At 40.5% G+C, this 8,936-nt stretch overlaps 1 pseudogene; it reads left to right on the top strand.

The window, feature by feature from the left end:
* Positions 1-3,725: 3,725 nt before the first annotated feature.
* On the top strand, positions 3,726-6,658 carry LOC133754465 (SERPINE1 mRNA-binding protein 1-like; annotated as a pseudogene).
* The last annotated feature ends 2,278 nt before the right edge of the window (positions 6,659-8,936 follow it).

Genomic DNA, 8,936 nt, shown 5'->3' with positions numbered 1-8,936 from the left:
CCCAACATGCACATTAGCAGGATGTTGAAGTGGAGTCAGATTAGCCAGGACTTGAACCATAAATGCAAGTGGAGATCATTATACTTAGTAAAGTAAGCAAGTCCTCAAAAGACAAATATCATAGATTTTTCCTGATTTCTGGTAATTAATATACAGAGTACAAAACAATATAATGTATATGAATAGTGTTGACATTTTAGGATTTGATTTTAAAAAAAGATTTATTTGAAAGGCAGAGATACAGAAAGAGGGGAGAGAGGGAGAGGGGGAGAGAAAGATTGGGAGAGAGTGAGTGAGAGAGAGAAGGAGAGAGAACCTTCCATCCACTGGTTCACTCCCCAAATGGTTGCAATAGCAGGGGTTGGAACAGGCCGAAGCTAGGAGTCTGGAGCTTCTTCTGGGTCTCCCACATGGGTGGCAGGGGCCCAAGAACTCGGCCATCTACTGCCCTCCCAAGCACATCAGCAAGGAGCTGGATCAGTAGTAGAGCAGCCAGCATCCCATATGGGATGCACTGTGAGCAGCAGCTTAGCCTTCTATGCCACAATCCTAGCCCTCATAGATTTGATTGTTTATAGTCCTATATTCCTTGTCTCTACTCCTGAGGAACAGTGGTTATTCTACTTACTACTTGTTGAGCCTTTTTATTTAGTGGATGATTAAGCTTGTGATTATAAAGTAAATTAAAAGTTTGTCCATAGCAAACCTTAAAATATGAAAGGAATATGAAGGAGGAGTGTGGATGGAAGTATCATTATACTCTTAAAACTATATATATGGGCCGGCGCCGTGGCTCAACAGGCTAATCCTCTGCCTTGTGGTGCTGGCACACCAGGTTCTAGTCCCAGTCGGGGCGCCAGATTCTTTCCCGGTTGCCCCTCTTCCAGGCCAGCTCTCTGCTGTGGCCAGGGAGTGCAGTGGAGGATGGCCCAAGTGCTTGGGCCCTGCACCCCATGGGAGACCAGGATAAACACCTGGCTCCTGCCATTGGATTAGCATGGTGCGCCAGCCACAGCGCGCCTACCGTGGTGGCCATTGGAGGGTGAATCAACAGCAAAGGAAGACCTTTCTCTCAGTCTCTTCTCTCACTGTCCAATCTGCCTGTCAAAAAAAAAAAAAACTATATATATGAAAAACATGAAATTTGTTGCCTGTCCTTCAAGTTAATTTTTCAAAAGAGTTATCTATTCATACACCACTGATTCTCTTCAATTGCTGTTGCCATACATTTTCCATATGGCACCAGTTGTTTAACCATTCTTCCACTTGAGTTGCACCATCAATGTGGAGTTTTCTCTGTGTTTTCAGAACTTATGTTGCATTATGAGCTCTTTTGAAATTGTTGCCTTATATATCCTAGCACTTCAAACTACATCCTGTTCAGATATGTTATAATAAGTTAATATGAGTTTATTTTAAGGCAAAAATATCAAAATTTATGCACTGTTTTTGTAGTATGCATTTCCCACCAATGTTCTGAAGACCCCTTTTATTATCATGGTTTCTCTCTGCATAGTGGACTTAGAGTGTCTTGAGAACTTTGCCTTTTTCATGCCAAGATATAGCATATTTCAAGCACTTGGTTGGAACTCAGCATTGATGTATGAGTGACAGATGGGAACTCCTTGCAATTGATATCTCAGAAATAATCATCAAAGTTAAAAAAAAAAGCTTAATTCATACAATTTGTGTGTGTGTGATTTTCAAAACTGTTTTTGAGAAACAGAGAGAGAGTGCTCCCATAAACCGGTTCATTCCTCAAATGTTTGCAGTGGCTGCAGCTGGGTCAAACATTTGAGAATTACTTTTATTTCACTTTCCCCGATATGAAGATATTCTTGATAGACTTGAAAATGCAAACTTACGTTTTTCACAGGAATTTCTAATCTACCATAGATTCTTTTTTTTTTTTCTTTTTGACAGGCAGAGTGAGAGAGAGAGACAGAGAGAAAGGTCTTCCTTTTTGCCATTGGTTCACCCTCCAATGGCCACTGCAGCCAGCGCATCTCACTGATCCGAAGCCAGGAGCCAGGTGCTTCTCTTGGTCTCCCCTGCGGGTGCAGGGCCCAAGCACTTGGGCCATCCTCCACTGCCTTCCTGGGCCATAGCAGAGAGCTGGCCTGGAAGAGGGGCAGCTGGGATAGAATCCGGCACCCCAACCAGGACTAGAACCCAGTGTGCCGGTGCTGCAAGGCAGAGGATTAGCCTGTTAAACCACGGCGCCGGCCGCCATAGATTCTTAATGTTTAGTTTATGGTGTTTTTGCCTTGAAGAAAGTTTTGATTTATGTGACTCAGATTTTATTTTATTTCTTTTGTGTCTTCTAGATTTTATGACTTTCTTTGTAAAGGTTTATTTAGGGGCCATATTGTGGCATAGCAGGCCAAGATGCTACCCATAAAGCCAGCATCTAGTATGTTCCCAGTCACAGAGGGGAGAGTAGTTACTGGATTGAATTCAGTGGTTTCCTTTCCTTAGCCCAGTAAAGAGAAAAAGCCTGGAAACAATGGCAAGTGAATAGAAACTTTATTGCTTCTTTGTTTTGCAAGTGAAAGTGAAGCAGCTCATCTGAGAGGTGAGATGGAGTGCCAGAGTGGGACACTGGTTTTCCAAAAGTGCACTGGGTTTTTAAGGATTTACTATTTTCTTATTGGGACATCTTACAGGCTTTCCCATTGGATGGGGGTTTCACATACTGTATGCTCATTGGCTTGGGGCCCATAATAATAGTGGTATTTTCGTTGGTGACAGCCTGAATGGGAATTTCTAAATGCTAACTTCCTCTTTTGGTGGCCTCAGCCCTCTCTCTGCTAGTTCTGAGTGAAAAATTGTAACTAGCTTGAAGACGTGGTCCAAACCACAGGCTGTAGCACAGGATGCTACAATGGGGAGAGGTATGAGCAAGTCTCAGAGCAAACCACACTGTCACAGCCTACAGCCTGCATGCTAAAGACATTCTGCTAAAGCCCGAGAGGCCCACAGATGCCCAGTCCAACTGAACAGGCTCACCATATGGGCACTGGTTCATGTTCTGACTGCTTCAATTTTCTTTCCTTCATTTTGTTTTTATTAAAACATGTTTGCTTAACTTACAGCAAGTAGAAAATAGGCTGGGTCTTCTTTTGATCCCAACATTGATGTTTTAAAGGTTGTAAACAATATTTTTTTAAAAAAGGACATATAAAAATACAATATTAGAAGATCCCATAAGAAAGAAAATACAACTTTTAACCCCACAACTTTTACTTTTTCTAGAACTGAAAAACTACTGCTAGTAGTTTTATTTTTAAAACTACAGTTTTAAGAAGTAGAGAGAGAGAGAGACAGAGAGACAGAGAGGTCTTCCATCTGATGGTTCACTCTCCAGTTGGCTGCACTGGCTGGAGCTGCGCTGATTTGAAGCCAGGAGCTTCCTCCAGGTCTCCCACATGGGTGCAGGGGCCCAAGCATTTTGGGCCATCTTCTACTGCTTTCCCAGGCCATAGCAGAGAGCTGGATTGGAAGTGGAGCAGCTGGGTCTCAAAGCAGCACCCATGTGGGATGCCAGTGCTTCAGGCCAGGGTGTTACCCCACTGTGCCACAGCGCCGGCCCCTAAAACTACAGTGTTAAGTAGACTCCTTCCCCCTGAGCTGAATCATCTTGTGGGAAGAACTGAAGCAGGAGCTCTTAACTCAAGGCGACCCATAGCAGTCTGTGGAGAAAAGCACCGCTGAGCCACAATCAGGGCTGGGCACCCACAGGAAGGCTTCTCTGCATGGTTACCAACCAATTCAATCAGTTATTTGACATCGAATCTGATCCATTCCAGATGCTAAAGGAGCAGAGACCAAGAGAAAAAGAAGCCGGCCGAGGCGGGGCTGGGGGTGGGGAGTGTTGGAGTCCCCGGGGCAGATAACGCAGCTCAGGCAGAGGCCCAGACCAACTCCAAAGCAGCAGGCAAACAGCCATAGAAAGAGTCCCAGAAAGACCAATAAACTCACTGCCAGATTGGCCTGGTTGACAAGAAAGATAAGGTGCAGCCACCTGTGGCGTTCAAGAAAGAAAGAATAAGACATGTTGGAAAAAGACTGATCAACAGCTTCAGGGTGAAGGAAAAATAATTGAGAGAGGACCAAAAGGTGACCACTTCTTGAATGAATATTTGCAAAACCGCTTGAAGAAAAGGGTGAAGAAGCAGGTTTTCTTTTCTTTCAAACACTGAAAAACTGCTATTTATTTAAAAGAAAACTTTTCAATACAATAAAGAAATGTCAATAGCTGGTACATACATTAAATCAAAATATTTTCTTTAAGCACCAAGTAGCATCGTTCTCATTCTTTTCATTAACAGCACCTTTATTATTAAAAGACTAATACTATTAAGTTTTTAATCAAGAAATTTAAAGCTGCCAATCAGAGCTTCTAATTAGCTTGAGATGACTGGGTAAACCTTCTTATAGTGTGAGCAAAAATGACTTATAAAAACTTTGTTTAACTATAACTGAAGGGATTCACTGGCTTCAGGCTGAGAATCAGTGCCAGGGGCTAAACACTACCCACAACAGAAAAATGAGTAATGAGTACCACGTGTCAATGATAAATGATACATGGTTTCTGCCTAGTCAAAGGACTAATACCTAACTCTAATAGGTCTTAAAGGATTGACCCATAGGGACTGATTCAAATTCTTAACCTTCCAGGGTGAACAAGTCAAGAACAAGGAAAGAGTTCTTGTTGAAAGTCCTACACCCTGGGTGGCAGGGGAAATTGCAGCAAAGACAGGTGGGGAACATCAAGGAGTGTTTAAAGGCCAGGGAGAACAAAACAGCCAAGACTCAAACCCACTAAAGCACCAACTGCTCAGAAGGCACGTTTTGGGAGGAAGGACGTAATCCACTAGGAGATTATATGCATCTTGGAAAGGAAAATGTCATTCAACAAGAGAGGGAAGATGTCTCTCCTAGCACAGAGGCTCCACAGCTGTTTGGGGGAGCTCTGAGGCTGAGGGTCACCCTGGGACCCAGTCTACATTCCAAAGCCATACCCCCTTGTAATTAAGTCCACAAACCAAAACCTTTATTAATGGAAACTGCTCCAAAAAAATGAAACACAAACACAAGCAAAGAAAACAAACTAAAGGGCCATTAGGGTAAGCTTTTATCCCTGCTACTATCCTTGCCCTGCAAGAACAGGATCTGCCCTGTTATTTCCATTGATTCATTTCTGCACAGATTGTCAAATCCAGCATCTTACTATTCCTGCTACATCCTCTCCTAATGAAAGCAAATACTATGCAAAAACACAAACACACCACAAATAGAAGCCAGCATCAACTTAATGACCCCTTGAATATTTTAATCATCTCTGACTTATTCACAGAATATCCGCTTCTGTAATGTTTTGCGAGCATTGCAGACTTGGTTGCATTAGATTCCTCTTCTTGAAGTAGTTCGAAGTTTGAATGCAATTTAGATATTTTTCTAAATTACCTGAGGGGAAATTATCCTAAAAGGCCCAAGAAAAATCCCCTTTCCTCTATTCTCAGACTCCAGTAATTCTTTTTTCTCAGATCATAAAACCTAACCTAACAACTGGAAAGAGGACAAAAAGTCATACAAAAAATACAAAAAAAAAAAAAAAAGAAAAGAAAAGGGAACCAACATCATCATAAGGGATAAGGGTTTGTCAGTGTCATCACACTATCTCAACATTGCACAGGACAAAAAAAAATGGTACTTTGTTTAGCAAAGTTATAGTCATTTTGTAAAGTATGCAAGAAATCAACAATTTATAAAAATAGGGGAAAGTTTTAATTGGGAACATAAAACTAAAATGTCATTCTCTGGCAAAGAGTGTTTCCCAACACCAGGTCTACCAGTGGAAGTTGAGGCAGAACTGTTGGCCCAAGGCTGCCTCAGGTCTGCTTCAGAGGGGCAAGGATATTAGCAGATGAGAGGTGAGTTTTCTGTTGATACATTTATAATTGACTGACCTGAGGTAGTGGTGGTCTTAGAAGAGGTCAGGAGGCCATGGATGTGGAATGGGCCTAGGAGATGGATTTGGTTCTCATGGCAAATGTGAATTTGATAGACACAGTAAAAGCAATAGATCTGTATCACATTACAGTGGTCTAAAGCAGGTAGACAAATGTGGAGGTTGTGGGTCTCACAAATGGGAAATTTTCAAAGATGAATTAACTGACTGATTCATCAAGTGTGACTGAGGAAACACTTGAAGGTGAAGAACATCCAGTGGCCAACATGGAAAATAGGGAAATGTGAATGGAAAAGGTAAAAGAAGAGAGTACAAATGAGATTACTTTAGATGAGTGGAAGACAATTCATAAAGACAGGACAAAACTAGAATTTAATATTTGAAAATCAAATCAAGGTGCTGACTGGCAATGAAAGGATTTGTTTTTCATAAACAAGGTGTGAAGAGGCTCATGCTGAAGATTCTATTTTGGCCTATCATTTCTGGAAACCAGCAAATGATATAACATCTTAGCTAGAGATCAACTTTGGAGACCTAGGCCACCTAGGACATGGTGGCAGAAGAGGGCAGAGGTAGATGTGGACATGATGGATGTCATGATGGATGACTTAGTCCAGCAGGACCAAGTCAAGTGTTTCTGCATCTGATATGAATGATCCAGAGGCATTTCTAGCTATGGCTTAATGGGATGTCCTAACAACCTTAGTTCCTTTGTGGACTCTCCTGTGCAATGTTTTTGCATGCTTAATGATCCCAAAGGACTAAGAAATTGAAAAAAAAAAACAGCCTGACATTGATGCCACCCACACCTAAAGATTGAATTTTATCTGTTTTGAAAATGAGCTTCTCATTTGATTATGACAGAGTCATAGTCAAAGTGGAAGTTCTCTCCTCCCTTCAGAGAAAGGTACCTCCTACCTTGATGGCCCCGTTCTTTCCACTGGGATCACACTCACTGAAATCCTCATTTAGGTCTTCTTCTTCATACAAATATGGTAGTCACTTTTGTATTTAGGAATGTATTAGTAGCAAGGATGTTTTCATAATTTTCATAGATTGTGAATTATTCATGTATACTTTTGCATGGCTGCTTGCAAACTTGAAATACAGGTGTTAATAGTGTGTAACAGTTTAATAAAAAATTGACTTTGTTGTTTATACATCCAAAAAAATCTTAAAAAGTTGAAGAAATGTGCATAACATGATTGTATAGCAAAACATGAACATTAACTGCAAATAGTAAATAAATGAAAGCTAGAAATACTATCCAATAAATAACAGTCCTAGAATCAATCCCTCAAACACAATCCACAAGCAGTATCTAAAAACCATTGTCTTGTTCTTCACAGGCAAAACCTAGGTTTCCAAAACAAAATTGGAAAGAGTACTCCTCTGAAAGAAATTTTTTCCCCACAATATTACCTAGATCTACAAGTAAACAATCTGAGATTTTAAAAAGATGTTAGCTTCTTACTCTGAAATGAGCTTGGATATGTCAAGTCACTTTTAGTTCCGCAAAGAAATCTTTCAGAGAAATTACAGAAATTATAAATGGTTAAGGATTTTATTTCCTCATTTTTAGCCAGCTACATTGATAACTAAAGCTGAGAGATGACTCTTGCTTAGAACGGATCCTTTTCCTGAAATATTTTAAACTTCACAACACAACCTCACCTAAAATGGGAGTGTTGTCTCTCAGCTTGCCACACATTAAATAAAACTGAAGTGTGAAAAGCAAGCCTCCCTCATAAATAGGTAGGTACATTTTGATACAAATACACACTCTAAGTGCTATAAACATCACAATTTAGTTTACACAATGCACACTCACACAAACAAAACTTACTTTGAAACAACTTACTTCTAATGGCACTAAGATAATTAGTCAGCAATGCTCATTAAACTTCAGAGTAATTATGTGAGAACATTCTTTCCCACTTCAAATTATTTCTGCCATCAATGATCTGCTCAACTTCTAAGGTGAGATTTTTGTATATTCCAAATCTGTACAGAAGCCAGAATAAAAGCAGTGAAGGCTCTGTGTTTCAGCTAAAATCTCAATCACCCTGAAAATGCTGTTTAATCCAGCCAGGGTTGGGGAGCATTCCCCCAAGTACTGGGGTTAACAAAAACTATTCTAAACTGTGTCATAAATAAACTTTTTTAAAGATTTATTTATTTATTTGAAAGTCAGAGTTACACAGAGAGAGAAGGAGAGGCAGAGAGAGAGAGGTCTTCCATCCAATGGTTCACTACCCAGTTGGCTGCTGTGGCTGGAGCTGCACCCATCTGAAGCCAGGAGCTTCTTCTGGGTCTCCCAAGCAGGTGCAGGGGCCCAAGGACTTGGGTTATCTTCTACTGCTTTCCCAGGCCATAGCAGAGAGCTGGCTTGGAAGTGGAGCAGCCGGGTCTGGAACTGACACTCATAATGGGATGCCAGCACTACAGGCAGTAGCTTAACCCATTACACCACAGTGCCAGCCCCATGAATAAAATATTAACATGGGACTAGACATCTTAACAAGACATAAAAGTTCACCATGAACCTACTGTGTTTGAGCAGTCAGTGTTATACTGTGGCTACTTCATTTTGTATTAATCTATCTTATTAGCAAGCTACAGCTCTAGGTTTCCAGTTCTACCAAATATGGATATGAAATTTCATTTTTAGTAAGACAATGTTGCAAATTCAAGCCAATCAACATCTTTTCAATGAATACTTCAAGCATAATGAGAATCTTTGAGAAAATTGCAGACCCCACAAATTTGTACCTGTCCATGACATTAAGTAAATTGGACTCCTCAGAGTGGCTTCTTAATAACATGTCATTTTAATTATAACCTGATACATGGAAAGCTAACAAGTATTTCTAAAGCATCATTACAACATTGTACTTCTGATAATTTAAGTAAACCAAACTATGATAAATTAATGATATATGCCTAAAGATTATCATGGTTT

The sequence above is a fragment of the Lepus europaeus genome, unplaced genomic scaffold, assembly GCF_033115175.1.
Source record: "Lepus europaeus isolate LE1 unplaced genomic scaffold, mLepTim1.pri SCAFFOLD_106, whole genome shotgun sequence".
In the NCBI taxonomy this organism is placed as follows: Eukaryota; Metazoa; Chordata; class Mammalia; order Lagomorpha; family Leporidae; genus Lepus; species Lepus europaeus.
Note: the sequence above shows the minus strand (reverse complement) of the source record. Positions and strands in the feature narration are given on the sequence as shown.